Source organism: Ornithodoros turicata, chromosome 5, assembly GCF_037126465.1.
Source record: "Ornithodoros turicata isolate Travis chromosome 5, ASM3712646v1, whole genome shotgun sequence".
NCBI classification, from domain to species: Eukaryota; Metazoa; Arthropoda; class Arachnida; order Ixodida; family Argasidae; genus Ornithodoros; species Ornithodoros turicata.
Genome location: NC_088205.1, coordinates 50,891,834 through 50,908,686, shown reverse-complemented (window position 1 = coordinate 50,908,686; position 16,853 = coordinate 50,891,834). Strand labels below are relative to the sequence as shown.

General features: G+C 45.2%; 1 protein-coding gene across 1 annotated transcript in view; it reads left to right on the top strand.

The window, feature by feature from the left end:
* The window catches only part of LOC135394459 (protein dachsous-like), a 208,683-nt gene that overhangs the window by 127,828 nt on the left and 64,002 nt on the right, over positions 1 to 16,853 (top strand). The gene's annotated exons all lie outside the window — the stretch shown is intronic.

Here is a 16,853-nt window from a genome sequence, read left to right as displayed (position 1 = left end):
ATCGAGACATTGCAGTTAGTTAAGATACGTGAAAGGGCCACGACGGTTAGGCGATCTTGGAGCTGTCGGTGAGTGGCGTTTGACCATAATATCTAGTGCGATTCGGAAAGCGACATTCACTTTACAACTCATTTTCGAGCGACATTATTACCACCACCGTACTTATTTTGAGATGCGCAGGAAGCGGTTGGGGGGCGAGGCGAAATGTTTCCAGAGGGCAAACGCGAAGAGGTGGTGGCAGGTATATTTGTCGTTACCGATGGATCTGCCTGTCTTGAGATGTAGCGGTAGTGTCGCTGCCCAGGCTTGACACTAGTCTGTGCAGCGCGACCCGGAGTGCATGTGAGCTGAATGCTCTCAAAGGTCAGACCCGGTAAAATCACGACGGCTTAGTGTACACTCTAAATCTTTTCACACCCCTAAAGGTGTAAAATTTGTGTAAAATGGCTGTACACAGCAGTAGTACACCCTTTGTGCACCCCAAAAATATGTTTGAGAGCTCTTGAGGGTGTAAGAATGGTGTACTTCGCCCTCTTCTAGAAAATCTCGGTGAGGGTGTGATCAGGGTGTATTTAGGGTGTGTTTGAATCTTGAATATACATTTACTTTGTTCACTGAAAAGAGATCGAATACTGCAGACATGACAGGGGAACATTATAAAGGAGCGCATTACATAACAACAACAACAATTATATTTTGACGATGAAGTGGGCAGGTTTTCCACATTACATAAAATTACTTACGAAACACTAGAAGAACGCACGACATAACGAAACAATAAACACAAGGCATGGTTAACAGCCAGGCGTGGAATAATTGAGGCACACTAAGGAGAGCTTGACATAAGTTAAGAAATAACACAACAATAACAATAATGACATAGCATAGGCCTGCCATCCGGGAGCTTGTGCAGGTTCAGCACCGTCAGGTGAAACGCTCTTCCAATTTTCCAAAACCGTGGATTCCTGAGTGGTGGTTACCACATGGACATACAAGTGGCAATCGTACTCAACGGTGGTTAAACACAGGGCAATGCAAATAATATGATAATTTACAAAATATATTCCTAAGATCTCTGAAAATACTGGCAAGTCATCTTCAGGTATTTCTTTTACAATTACACAACTTGCTGAAACTGTGAAGCCATCAATCGTGATACTTCTGACAGACGTCACAATGTCAACAAATATACGATTGTCAGAAAGATAGCTTCTTATGTGATATTCTGGTACCTGTTCAAGTGACACCTCTCTTGTTCCATCAGTTTTCAGCAAAAAAAAGAAGAAATCAGAGTGTATAACAAGCCATGCATACCATTTTTCATATAGCTCATTGAAATGTGTTCTGGTGAATTGGACTATTATCCTTGAGTTCCCTATGTATAGCCGTATATATTTCTTTAACATAACATTCTTATACACATAGTTGATCGCATTAGAATTCACCAATTACCTATAGACATGTTGCATGAGAAAACCAACTTTTACAGAATACTTTAGATACAGTGAAACTGTTTATAGATATGTTCATTTGGTGATTATCAAAGTGACATAGAAATACACTTCATTCCTAGATGGTCCTGGGCATATACCCAGAAAGTGTTGTCAGCTCGATGCGAAAAAGTAGTTTTTTCGCATCAAGCTGGCAACATTTTCTGCGTATTTTCTTATTCAGCGTTGAGAATTACATCCTTCCACATGATTACACCCTAACAATGTGTACGGTGTTAAACTACACCTTAAAAGGTGCGTGCCCTGCACATTTGGGTTTACACTTTTTAGGGTGTAAAAAGGTTTAGAGTGTATAGTCCGCATATTGTACAGCATCACGGTTGGTGTGCTTCAGTCTTCATTAACGTGTATGCTTGGTTCTGTTTGACAGTGTTAGTTTCATCCTTCGACGTGAACATGTTGTGTGTCATACGCCTTCACACGAGCGAGTGTATGTTAGCTGCGCACATTCGTATCCATCGAGTAGCAGCCAAGCAAAGTAAAGACGTGTTGTCTGAGCGCTCCGGGGTGCCCTCCACCATCCATCATGCACCTGCCGCTCGGCCTGCATTACGTAATGGGTCTCGATAGTATCGACTCCTGCCGACAATATTGGGTTGTTGTGACGTCACTCTCTCGTAGAGCCGTTGCCACTCACACACTGAGCTATAGGATTCGGATCCCGGGATCTCGGGGTTATAAATTTCGGCTTTCCTAACAAGGAATGATTGGTGGTATACGCGCAAAATGGAAAGAACGGTACCTTACCGACATTTGTTTGCGGGCCCCCCGAAAAATATTCGCTGTAATCCGAAACCGAACCAACCACGTCGTTCACGGCACGTGACGGACACGTTAGCTGCTTACGTCCACACAGTGCACAGCCGAGAAGAACCATCAAGTAGCAGTAAAACTCTCACGAAATCACAAGTATTCTTCAGATCTGCGAGACCACAGTAGATACCCCAGACATTGCTCTCTCTATCGTATTGTTCTTTCGAACACTATCTATTGTTCTATCGACACATTGATTTGAAAGTGAAAAGACAAAATAGAGGCAGCCTTTGCAGCAAACTAGACTCCGCTACTGCAGGCGAGAACACAAGTTACTATGGAGAAATAAAAACAGAGCTAAGTAAAACGCATCAATCCGATGTATTCACACGAGTTACTTTCCCCACGTAAGCGCTCAGAGTCATTAGTTTTCGTGAACTTATGCGCAAAGAATATCCAATCACAAGATATTCCGTAGCAGACGACAGGAAAAGACGCAGACGCTGCTGCGTCTGCTGAGTGAGGCACACAGTTCGCCAATATTTCGGCCCGGCGCAAATGCTCAGCATAACACGCGGCGTTGTTGTTGTTGTTGTTTTCTTACTAAGGTATTTCGTGGGGGATGTACCTCGTGTCAATACAGGAATATGTAGTAAGCCCGCTCTGTATTGCTGTTTGCAATAGGGTGGATGCACAGGAGGAAACAGCCCTATATACAGCCGCGTATAGGGATAGTTGCACAAAAATCCCGACTCAGTTCCGGGATCCACATTTACCAATCCCGAAATCCCTGGGCTGTAGAAGCAGCTCGGGATTTCGAACCCTTCAGCGGACACAGTATTCGCAGTGCCCTATAATTACAGGTTGTCAGGCATAAACGGGTAGACGACGTGGCCCCAGAAGTCGCTGATGCTAAGGGGGCGTTCACACGGGCCGATTTTCAGCACCAACTCAGACCAACTCGAAGCAACGTCTTTGGACCAACTTCAAGTCGGTACTGTCTCCACGTTCACACGTACGAACTCGTTAGCTCTGCCCACAACCAACCTTACGGCAATCGGGGTGTACGGGTTCAAGTCCAACCGCTGGTGACTTTTTTTTTAACTGTCATTAATCAAAGCTAAGTCATTTTAGTTCGCCGGAAGATCACCACTATCTCCAAAAATGCCTATTGATATGTTTATATGGCGCTAGTGACAAAAAAGAAAAAAAAAAGACATTCTGAAGTACCCCTGTAGGATTTGAACCCATGCCAGGCAGTACAACAGGAACGAAATCGCTTGACGCCCTCGAGGGTCACGTGGCAATGCTCCTCACGTTGATTGGTTAGACCACCACCAACTCTCCGAAGTTCTCGCTCGGCGACCGATTCCCAGCAACCAGGGATTTCCCTACACCCCCCCCCCCCAGGGGAGGTGTACACCCCCTCTGCATTTTTGCAACCCCCCCCCCCCCTGAAATTTCTCAGGTGACCCCACCCAGCACGGCCACCAACACGTTCTGGTAGAGAGTCCGGTGCAGCGAATTACATCCTGTACTGTCAAACTTGGGCTGTAGGACCACAGTCATGCAGATGATCGTACCATGCATTTGTACAATCTGTGTGCTAGGTATTCATTGAGCTTCATGAGACAACGTGCTAGTCTTTGTCCGTCGTGTGATCATGCATCTTAATGTTGAACTGCCGTTCATAATGAATCTGTATTCTAATGTACTGCGTTCTAACGTAGTAACATGTACAAATAAAACGGGAAAGCTCTGCAGAGATGTCACCATTGTTCCACGATTCTTTCCGTGGCTAAGAAAATTCCTTAAGTGCAACCTTCACCAGGCATACCCCCCCCCCCCTTGAAAGCTCGCCCCCCCCCCCCAACAGTGAATTTCTGGGGAAATCACTGCCAGCAACTCGAGTTGGTCATGGTTGGTGATGTCGGCCGACCGCCACCAACTCCAAAGTTGGTCCGAGTTGGTGCAGAAAGTTGGCACGTGTGAACGCCCGCTAAATGGCGGTGGTCCAGATGTCGTCCCCGTTTAACCAGACGAATCAGGCGCGCGAGGTTAAGAAAGGCAAGACGGAGCTTTTTAGGGGGCCTTTGGTGGTAAAGGGCAGAATTATGAGTTCATGGAAGATGCGCGTTACTCGTCGACGATGCCCGTTAACTTGAGGGCTTGCGTGACGCTCGTTACTTCTACGCATTGCTGCCACGATGGTGATGATGATGGGTCTGCGGAGGCGATGGTGATGACACTGTCGCTCACAAGGTGTGAACGTACGCATGACATTTCCGAGTCGGGTACACAAGATATTGGTGAAGCGGCCAGATTCATGTGGGGGGTTTCTTTTCTTTCTTTCTTTTTTTTATTTTAGAAAAGTAACTGATTGAGAAAGTGAACCGAGAGGAAATGTTGCCGAGGTCGACAAGTACAGAGAAGGCGTTCTAAAGAAATTTTAGTGTAGTTTGTATTCGTGTACGATATACCTTCACTCGTGTTTTTCTTCTGTGATGCAAATATCTCAGACGATCAGGAGGCTGTTTGTAACCAACTTACGTACAGGATGTAGGGTAATCTACACTACGTGAATAAATCCAATCGACGAGCGGAAACATTTGGCAACCACGAACACAAAGTCACGTCACATTAAGTTTTCCTCTAACACACAAACACAAAGCATTATTATTCGTTAGGACACGACCGTTATAACGGAATTTTATCGAACTTTTCTTAATCGTGATGCAATTTTTCATTTGTACACGGCTTTAGTACATCAGATCCGAAATCGTCAAAGACATTTTAGATCGGACACAAGCTATAAGGAACTCTTATGTTCAATCCCAACTCGGGATGACGGTCACATTACGTGGAGAAGACAGGAATATCCAAGGAAAATCATCCATAAATTGCAGAGGCTGACCGACAATTGGTCGGGAAATCGACCGCCAATCAGAGAAGTGTGGGTTCGAGTCCCGCCACCAGCACTCACTGATGACCTTTCGTCAACTGCCATCTTTCATTTGGAAAATCATGCGGACGCCACACAGCATCGTGATCGGGAATATACTAAAAGGACTCCAGCCGCTCGGAACGCGGGGTACAGACCTTTTCCTAATTACAAGACGAAGCCCCTAGAAAGCAGACGACCCGCCTCCGATGGCCGGAGACATGGGCGGCTCCTGGCAGCAACCTCTTCGTGGAACTGCGCAGAACAAAGACACCCCTAACATACGCACCCCCAACGGCACCGCCGACGAAGAGAAATTCGGAAAATAACAGCTCTGGCTGAAAAGTACGAGAAGGCAGTTCATTGGTTTTTCCTGACCGTCGTTCGTAGCGTTAATGACAGTCGTTTGGTGCCGACGTCTCTGAGGCGGTTATTTTTTCCGAGCATCGCGGTTCTTGTGAGAGATACTCGATCACTTGCACAAAGCGAGCCCTAGTGATAACTTGGACTCTACTATTACGAACCAGCGAGAGTTGGTCTTCTTAGGCAGGCTTTCTGTCGTATGCCAAGCGAGTATAGAAGTGTGTCTGCGAGTACCGCTATAGTATAGGATAAGCAACACTGAAGGCTGCTTTTACCAGCATCCGTGGCATAGTGGTTAGGGTGGCCGCTTTCCGCGCCGAGACTGGGAGGTGAAGCGGGTTCGAATCCCCGCATCGGCTCTGCTGTCTGGGGCTTTCCTTGGGTTTTCCGGCAGACTTTCCAGACGGATGTCGGCGCATACCAACCCCCCACTCCTTCCTGCTGTCATCTCTCCATCTGTCCACGTCTGTACGCCGGGGATGCCACGATATTCCACCGTTAAGAATCCACTGTTTAAAATCCCAGATTTCTAAATTAAAGCTTTAATATGAACAATGGCTGAATGATAGCGTTGAATAATACATATTACTGACAAACCTCGCAGTATTGCGTGATTTTAACGCGAGTTGAAATCTTTGTCGTGAATAAAAACCAGGTTTTTGGCGACCATTAGGCTTAGTAAGGCGGTCACATCAGAGCAGCAAAAATTATTAGAATTTGGTTAGGTTGGGTTAGTTTTCAGAGGTTAGGTTAGTTTAGGTGTTTTTTGACAGTTCACCACGCCGTTGGGGGCTTCCCACAGTTGGGCACGCATGCAACGCTACGCTAGCGCCGTTTGGGATTTTGAACATATGAGATTCTAAACGGTGGATTCTTAACGCCGGCATTTCGGGATACCCTTGTACGCCGCTCATATCCACAGTTGCTTCGCGGCGCTAACACGGAATTAAGAAAAAAAAGACTGCTTTTACGCCAATAATCTTGGCCAGCAATCTATAGAGATTACTCGCGCATGTCAAGATTGAGAACAGTGGGTACCGCGTTAGAGAACTGCATAGTATCCCGAATTCATGTAGCTCAAGACAGTACAGCACATAGCAGAATGGCGCTAAATATGAAAAAACACGGTATCACATGCACGAGCGTAAATTTATGGTAGCGACCTATGCGTGAACCTATTCAAAAAGTCCCGTTTAGCGGCGTGGTAAATTCTGTTTCGACGGGTTTGTGTGTGGCAATCTAATTTTGCACTTAATGAGTGAAAAATATAACGGAGGTGACTAAATATGTCATGAATGGCTTTACCGCCTGTAGTTCGTCCAAGCTATATGAAAGTCCCCAACCATTATCATAATATAAAGTTGTCATAGTTGTCCAAACTATAATACCTAATTGACCACGCTAGCTGTGGAGTACATTGTGTTTGTGTATGCAGACAATCTGACTCTACGACGTGCTACTCGCATTGTTAGGATAATAACGTGGACTGAAGTCGAGGGATACTGCTTCCAATGTCCCGCTTTCATACGTTCTGTATGAAGCTAAAGGAAGGGACAACTGTTTCAGGCAGACATGTACAAAATACAGCGCACAAGTATTTAAAATAAGATACTAAATGCTCCACGTAAAAAGTATGAGCCAAATTTTCCATGACTCCATGTTGCATTTTTCTTTCTAAAACCGCACTCCGTATGCATATTTGCGCTATGGCCACCTTATACCTAATGTAATTATGATGTAATTGAGAAGTTAGCGCTAGTCTTAAGGCTCAACCGCATGGCACGAAAACCAATCCGAAAACTGCCCGAACCGAAATCGGGACCGAACTTTTTTCCGTGCATCACCGCATGGTGCCGAACTACAAGCCGAAGTTGGGTTGAAGACTTCTGATCTTGGGACACATCCCCTTTCAACCATCCAGCTCAATGAGATAATCCGTAATATAATAATAACATAATAATGTATTCATAGGTGTAGAAGTCGCACACAGGGCAACAGTCGACCCGACTGCTACGTCATTGTTGATATGGTTCTCCTTCCGGCTGAATAGCCATTGGATGCTTGTTTCTTTTTCGGTTTGTGCCCCATTCCCATTTCGGCTTCCCATTTCGGAGCAGATACCTGTCTTGGCCAGATCGAGCCGAATACGGCCCGGAAGTCCCTGCATTGTAGTTGCATTTAAACTTTCAATAATGTAAAAGAAAAGAAAAGAAAAAATAATTCTGTTCTCCCAAAAAGGTTCGGTTCGGAAAGAATTCGGACGCTTTTCGGACCATGCGGTTCATGCTTTAGTGACTTTACGAGGTTAATTTTTTCAATAATAAAAACTATGGGGTGGTTTAAAGTAGAAAGTCCCTAGGGTCTCTAATCCGCAATAACGGAACTGCAGCGAGATCGTATGGTGCACTATGAAAGATAGAAAAACGGAATATGTTCGTGCGTCCTGCGGAGTTTCCTTTTAGTCGGGCCGCTATTTGCCCCCCGCCCTTCTGTTCCGTTCCCCCAGAATGCAATGACTAGCTGTTCCGCAGTGCGTAGTGCACCCCCGCTTTGTGCTGCTAAGAAAAGTCTCTATATGTTGCTCCTTTCTATTTGTTCGCTCTCACACCCTACTTCGTCAATAGGAAGCTCTAGGGACGCGAGCGAAAGTAAAACTTACTTTTGATTTCATTCACTACAAAGCGGGAGCAGTACACAAATGAGCATTCACAGGGAAGTCCTCGTGTTCGCCCTGAACTGAACGTGCATACTATACCCATTGTCAGCTGGTCACCAGGCGTCGTATCAGTCTTCCATCGTGCAGCATTTGTTTCGCACCAACATTTTTTCATCACGGAGGCCGTCCTCAAGTCAGCGAAGAAAAGGGCAAAGAACGAAGGGCGAAAATAACTGCGGGCAACGCGATAGCGTTCCAAGAGTGTTAGTATTGCTGTCATCTGAAGAACGACCCTCCTAACAAGGCGTCTTTGTGCGTCCCGCTTTTGGTGGCACAAAATAATGCCATTTCTATACGGAGAGCGTAGCTTCATACGAAGCGAATAGATACATAACCGAAACGGATACGAAGCGTACAGTTTTATAACCCGATCGGATACACAGATAAACATGTGTACAGCACGTTACGCGTTATGTACAGCTCCCGTCATCCTTAATAATAACAATCGAAAAAATTCAGTCTCATTTCCGAGCGCGATAGCAGCGACCCTGGGGGCACTGGGGGAATATTAAGTGAACAAAATCCTTGTGTTAAACTAACAGAATAATTTTGTTCAATTGAGATTTCCTTATGGCCCCAAGGGTTGCTGTAATCGCGCTTGGAAACGAGACCACATTTTTTTCAGTGTTATTATTAAGGTTGACGAGAGCTGTACATAACGGATCTGAATATGAAGTAGTGCTCACTTTGTTTTATGCCGTCTCTACATGTGCAGCTTCGGAACTATTTGAATATATTTGGTTTGGAACAAACATCAATTCGATCCGAAATTGGAATATAGAGTTCCGTATTCGATTCGGAAATCGAATTCGGGAATCAGTTCGATTAGGAAACCGAATACCACACGATTCGGTGTTGGAAAAATCCGAATATTCGCACAGGCCTCAATCACTTCTCAACTCTCTGGTTTGCCGGCGAGCAGGCAAATCTCGGAGCCATGTGAGCGCTCGCACAGGATTCCGTGTGTACTGCGTACTGCCTGCAGCTGATTCTTGATGAGTAAAGAACCCACGATACACGAAAGAGGGGAACGTACCCATATTTGAGGGGAGGTGGTCAGCTCTCCCCTCCTTCCCAACTGTCCACCGACAGCAGTCGTCCAACGTTGGCGCGCGAAACCTGTTGAGTGTTTCTGAGTGGTGGAGAGAGGGAAGATTCCGTCTTTTCGGGCGCGTAAGCATCGCCTTCAGGACTGGCCTAGAGTCAGCTTTCACTCGGTGCACATACTCAAAGGGAATGTCATGCACAATGTTCCACAGAAATCCTCCGGTCTTAAAGTGGTGCAATCGTTTAAGCACAGTTATTGTGATACAAAATTATTCACACCTTCACGTTTTGGGCGTCAACGAAAGATCGGGTGGCGCAAAGTTCCGTATAAATAAGTAACCTGTCACGTACACATATATGAAAGATTACACACCATCCTCTACTAACGCGCGGACGGCGTGTACAAATTTTAAACCCGATCGTGTGTGCGCTCCTTTCTGAACTGGACAGAGCAGCTCTTCTGAGCTTGAGGAAGCTGTCATCCCCAAGCAGGAGATCTCGTAGTCAGAACGGGCTTTGCTAATGTGTGCTATGACCGAGAACTGTCAAATGGCGTGCATCGAGGAAGTTGGGAGCTTTCTTTAGACCAAGGAAATATGGCGTGCATAGCGCGGCCGCCTGTAGTCGAACAGCAGCTAATTTTTACTGTCACGTTGGCTGCGCGGTATTTTGTGAAAGTAAGTAAACGTGAAAGATTGAAATATGGCAGTCGTCGAGAAAGTCAGACAGCGGCGCAAATGGAACCACGCCTCTCTTACACCACCACCTCGTGTACTATACGCTGCACTCATTCCGACACTCTTAGAAATGAACTTCACCGCATAGCACGCTCCTAGCCAACCATCATCTCGAATGATATCGTTATCTGCCCTGATTTGTTGAAAACGGGAGGCGTACGCCATTTTTGTGACAATTATGAACTGCATAAGTGCCACAAAAAAGGCGTAGCATGCTCCTAGCCAACCATCATGTTGAATGATACCGTTATCTTACTTGTGCTGTTCATAATTGTCACAAAAAAAGGTGTACGCCTCCCGTTTTCAACAAATCAAAGCAGATAACGATATCATTCGAGATGATTGTTGGCTAGGAGCGTGATATGCGGTGAAGTTCATTTCTAAGAGTGTACTCTTAAAGTTAGCTTAATCTGCGTACTCACCGCCCTCCATTGAAGCCATGCATTCCATTTGCTTTCCATATAATATCCCTTTAGCACCGAGGGCTTGGAAAAAAGTGTCCACATCTAGGCGTGACCACGGAAGGTTCCTCGGTTGTCCACAAGTGGAATGGTAGCTCATGACTGTCACGTTTTTTTTTTGTTTTTTTTCCTGAGATACTTATTTTCGCCGTGTTGGCGACATGGCAAAATACGTTGGCATGTCTTAGTCATTTAATTACGTCATAACTAGGGCTTCCCCCAAAAAGTATCCACATTGCACATGAAAGTCAGACCTGTCTTCTGCGCTCTGCAACTTTATGCGCAGTTGCAGGAGGTCCTAATTTTTTTCCAACGACGAATAAAAGTACACGATAGACCTACGATGGCTTTCCGAGTAGTTCTATCCCAATTCCTCGTGGATGTCGTGTTGCGTTGTTTTTGTACATACTCCATCTCAAGCATGTATTCTTCTGTCATCCCTCTCAATCACATACCGCATCTTACATTGTAAATGACATCTACGTCTTGAACTGTAACGGTGTGAAATAAAATGTTCTTGAAAAAAAAAAAAAATGCGCTGTTGGCCTCGTATAGTGGGCGCGTTCAGGAATCGCCTTCTTGGGTTCGATCCTTGGTGTGGTACTTTTGTTTTTATACGCATTTCTATATTTATTTCATTTATTATACCTGAGATCAGCTACTACACGACTGAGATCAGACACTTGACAAGGGGGGTGTGCCACGATATCCAGGCGTTAAAAATCCACAATATCAAAATCGCAAATTGAAAAATCAGAGCTTATATCTACGACGTCTGAGATTGATCGTGTTTCAAAGTATGATATTATTGAGGAATGTGCAGCTTCACGTGTTTTCGATATTCATTGAAATCGTTTTACCGAATGAAATGCATATATTAGCGACGGTTAGGTAGTGATGCAAAAATATTGAAATTTTTTATATCGATAAATATCAACATCGTAAAAAATAATCGATAAAATCGAATAAATAACCGATATTTATATCCGTATTTTGACCGATAATGCTCAAAAGGACGCTCTTCCACTCCCTTATCCACCAATGAATTACGTCCTCACACCAATCATTTACGTCCTTTTGTGCTTCGTTGCGACCAGGAAATATGTAAACCGAAACCAGTTAATTACTGCAACAAATGAGCCGCTTCGGTGGCAGATGTTTCTCTAAAAGATGTCAATTGAAGGTCCCAAAAGGGGGAGTACCCATTTTAATGCCGACGGCGCCCTGCTTTAGAAGTTACGTATTTTCACGAAACTCATTTGGATTTTTATTTAAATAATGAGCGCCTCCCACTCATTCACACGGTGCGCAACTTGTAAGTGGTATCGGACAGATACACTCTTAGAAATGAACTTCACCACATAGCACGCTCCTAGCCAACCATCATCCCGAATGACAACGTTCTCGCCCCTGATTTGCTGAAAACGGGAGGAGGAGCCTATTTTGTGCCATTATGCACGGCACAAAATAGGCTCCTCCTCCCGTTTCCAACAAATCTAGGGCGAGAACGTTGTCATTCGGGGTGATGGTTGGCTAGGAGCGTGCTATGTGGTGAAGTTCATTTTTAAGAGTGTACTTGTAAAAAAGAAAGTTTTTCTATCAGTGCACCCGTTTGCGAATTATTTAGCCCGGGGATTTAACTTGAACACCCTGTATAGTGAGACCTAGGTTTGTTTAAGTTTCTTGAATACAGTGGCCCCGCATGTTGTAGCCGGTGCCATCATTAGTCTGTGCCGATTTGGGATTTGAAACCTGTGAGATATCGAGATACCGTAATTTCACGCGTATAAGACGGGACTTGTTTTTATGAACGTTTTGAAAATTTTCGGCCAGATAAGCCGCACTCGCAGATAAGCCGCGGGCAGTATGGCGCGACTGATTTCTGCGACGAAGGAGACCACAGAAAATGCCATAAGCCCTTTGGTCCATACCCCGGGGTCGGCATGGTGTACAACAAAGGAGGTCAGTTCTAGTGTTCTACCAAGATCGGGTTGTGCCGTTGTAGTGTGTTTCTCGTGGATCGTCGGGTTAAATGACCTTCCAGAAGACATGAATCACTGTCACCACTTTCGTGAAAATTGCTTGTGGGAAGGAACCAGGAAGATCAGTCTACTCGAAGTTGGACGCATCCCTGTTACGCATTCTTCGTGTATTGGCAGGGCGGTGCTGTTCCAGAGACACTGTCGGACCTTTCGTTAAAACCGGCGCATGAGGAAAATACCAGGGAAAAATTGTCGTCAGATAAGCCGCACCGGCGGATAAGCGGCAGAGCGCCCGTGAGGAAAAAAAATCGCGCATAAGCCGCGGCTAATACGCGTGAAATTACGGTACACCTGCCAAGGGGTCTCACTCACTATCTTCACATTCTCTACTGCATGGTTTATCTCTCTCTCTCTCTCTCTCTCTCTCACACACACACACACACACACACACACACACACACGCACGCACGCACATACGACACAGGCCGTGGCTCAGCACCTGGTGAACATGACGAAAAGTATCTGTATCTGTCTGAGGGGCTGGAACGCAGAAACAACCGAACACAGCACAAGCCTCAAGGTTCATAACAACATTGAAATATGGCAGTCGTCCTGGTGCTATTGTGTTGTGTTCGTCAAACAGGACTAGAGGGGTGCTGACTAGCTGATGCATGACTGCGAAGAGGACGATACCTGAGACAAGGAAGAAACACAAAACAAAAAATTTTCACACCAAAATTTAATGGACATCCATTAATGTTCGTCTTTTTGGGCGTTCCAGCCTCAGAACGGTTGCACTCCAACGTGTACTTTCCATAAAGTAAGCATGTATTGCGAGTATTTGAAGATATGCCAATGTCGTCAGGAGTTTTGTACGTGTGGTCCTCTTACAGAGACCATTCTAGAAAGAAAGAAAAAAAGAAAAGAAAAAATGCGGACAATACTGCCTCGAACCGGTAGGGGAGAGGCGGGAGGAATGGAAAATTTGCGTTTTCGCGTTCTTAAATTTTTGTTATTAGACGCGTAGAAACAAGTTTGAGTGCTATAAATATGAGGTGAATGTTTCTACATAACGCCTGTGCGTCCCGACTTTTCTGGGAACTTTTTAAACAAATAAGTTGCAAGAAGCAAATTGTGTCCCACACCGCTCTATCCGGAGGCGGAGGGAGGAGTGGGACATCAACCGGGCAGACTGGAACGCACGAAATAATTCAATAAGGAATTGTAGTTAGTGAACATTATCGAGTGATGGGATAACATCAAACGTAAAGGACGCCCACAAGTACTTTGTTGGTCCAGATATCTGCGGTTCCGGCAGCTTTGACACAATGAAAATTTTGGTACGGTTCTCTATACGGTTCGTGGTCCAAGTATTGGACAATTTCTTTAGTGGAAAAGTGCAACAATTTCCCACGCGGAATGAACGATCCGTATGCCGCTGTATGGGCGTGCTTTCTTTTGTTGGTATCATCGTAACGGCATCTTTTATTCCGGTAGGAGAAATTTTTGCACTTTAGCGCCCCTTTAAAGACTTTTTTTCTTGGCTTTTCGGAGATCTCTTATTCACTAGTAAGTTTTTTCTGGGGTGCCGGTACCCTTGGGTTTGGTTCTTGTCACTTTCCACTGCCCCCTACACCTCACGGTCTCATTCCTCCCACGCTACTTCTCACTCGTAAAATTAATGTACCGACAAGAAATCGTTTGTTAGCCTCAAAATGTCTGCTAGAACAGTATACTGAACAGTTTCCTGGGGTTACTCTAATACGGGTGTCCGCCATAACGTTTTCTTTCGAAAATGAAGTATATATATATATATATATATATATATATATATATATATATGTATATATATACAGGGTGTTTGCTTTAACGTGTCCAGAAATTTTTTTTAAAGCGAGTGATAAAAGAGAAACGAGCGCTACTTTTCAGCTACTTGAATAAGAAACAGGTGCTACTAGTGAAGCACTACCTGTTTCTTACTCAAGTAGCAGAAGTACCACTTGCTTTTCTTTTATCGCTCGCTTTAAACATAATTTCTGGACACGTTTGAGCAAACACCCTGTATACTCACTATTAGGGGCCGAAAACACAACTTTCGCATCAATATGTGCGTCGCACGTGGAGTGGGTCAGCCATTACAATGCAAGCTAGCGCTATAAACCGGGCTATCTTCGGAGTCATTAGTCGGCGTGTTGGAGCCTTCTTAGAATGTGAGTGGTCTGGACTAATGTCTCATCCCTTCTGCCCTCTCATATCTCCCGACTCACAGAAGATAGTGCTTTTATGTAGTTTTGATGGTACCTTGCACGCTACTAAATAGTTTCATAGTACACTATATGTATCACCAATAAGCTTGCCAATAAAAAAACTCAACAACGACAACTTTATTGTGAGATGATGCATGGGGAATTTCATCGCCAGGGGCGATACTCTACCCCATTGCTGGTGGTGATGCGGGGAATGAAATAATGATCCCCTTCACAACAAGGATCGAAGTCCTATGCTATCCAGAAAGGTCAAGTGAGCTTTGAGATTAAAAAAAAAAAAAGCTCAGTATACAAGGTTCGAGTGTAAATTGCGGGTTCAACACAATACGTGTACCATTAACGATTGTCTGCTCATGCACAAAGCAAATGCGTATGTAAATAGCATTGTCTGATTGTCAGGTTAATTTTCAAATTCGATATATAGCCTGGCTGGATGTGTACGGTCAATCATTTATATACAGCCCTCCAGGTGCGGTCCTGGAAATGATTCCATCCTCACCTTTCAGATTTCCCATTTCCATTCCTCTCGCGGTAAGCGGTTGACCTTGCCCTCACTGCTGGTCCACTTTCCTACATCCGGCAAATTGGGCTGTGGATAGCTGATTTTCGTTCTGTACCCTGTTTTTTTTAGGTACAATAGAATGCTGCCCGCGTTTAAAGCAGCTAGCTGGAACTTTCCAACTATACTTCAGCTGGCCGCTTCCATAAGAGAGAGAGAGAGAGAGAAAGGGAACCGAGGTATAGCATCTTAAAAAAATCGGCAGGTCCTTCCGGAGTTCGTTACATTACATAATTTCACTGCATCATCTCTCGGAGGTGCGTTGTCATACCATGGTACGAGTACCTAGAGGTTTTACCTGCCACACATGCTGAATCATTAAATCAAAATTTTGATCGGGGTGTGTCCTCTGCATAGGTCCTTGCGATACGAAAGCAAGAAACGAAAACTTGCAAAGTTCGACCATGCCAGTTTATGAAAAGGCATCCATAACATCCGATTTTCCAGCCGCAAGGATAGTGAACCACACACACTATTGTCCTATTGCCACGAGAAGGTTTCATTCGGCCACTCTTCCTTGCGGGATGGACCGGAGTTCCTGTCATATGCGTCGTGCAGTGTACAAGGTTGGCCCTCAAAGAAGAAAAATGGCAACCGAAGAAGAAGTCCCAACAATCACGGCGGTTACAACAGGTGCGCACGCACATGTTTAATTAAGTTGTTCGATTCACGATTCGCGAGACTGGGAGGTACCCGGGTTCGAATCTCGGTGCTGACTGTGCTGTCTGGGGTTTTTGCTGGGTTTTCCTCAGATCCTTTCAGACATATGTCGGCATAGTTCCTTTAGAAGTCGGCCTAGGACGCATATTCCCCAGGCCGTCAGTCGTGACTTTGCCCACCTCTGTGAGGCCGACAACGGCGAGCTCTTTCATCAGCACCACCAATACGAACGTTAAACGAGCGCAACATACCAGAGCAGTTGTGGTATTTCTTAAAACATCAATAGATCTCTACCCGAGAAACGTCATCATGACGTCGGTAGACAGACTGTAACCGAAACAAGTCGGAAGGGGAGGGCTGGGTTCCACGAATGGCCACTTGTTCGCTGCCTCCTACTGAAAGGAGAGTAGGACCGAAGGTCGCGCCCCTTTCAGTGACCATCGTAATACCCTCAAGACAGTGGCTTTCGGGCGCGACCTTGTTCACCTCTAGCTACGAGCGTAGTTCAGCTCTACCAAATTGGTGGCGCTGTCGAACACTATGACGTCATTTTTTTACAAACAGGGTGAGGTCTGTTGGCGCCGCGGATAGGATACGATGCTGTAACAGCACTCAACCACACATGTGGGGCACTTTACTCCTGCTGTCTGATCCTACAACACTGTCCGACCTTTCCGAGCAATGCCCACTTTCAGAACAACCCCAACCCTCGAACACGGGACTATGGACACCACTACGTTGAGGATTGGGAACAGCAGTTTGTCGGAAATAAGATTAAATACCAGAATCGGCTGACCGGTATTTTTCTTTTAATTTCGGTTAATCTTGGGATGAAACTCCCCATCCATCATCCCCA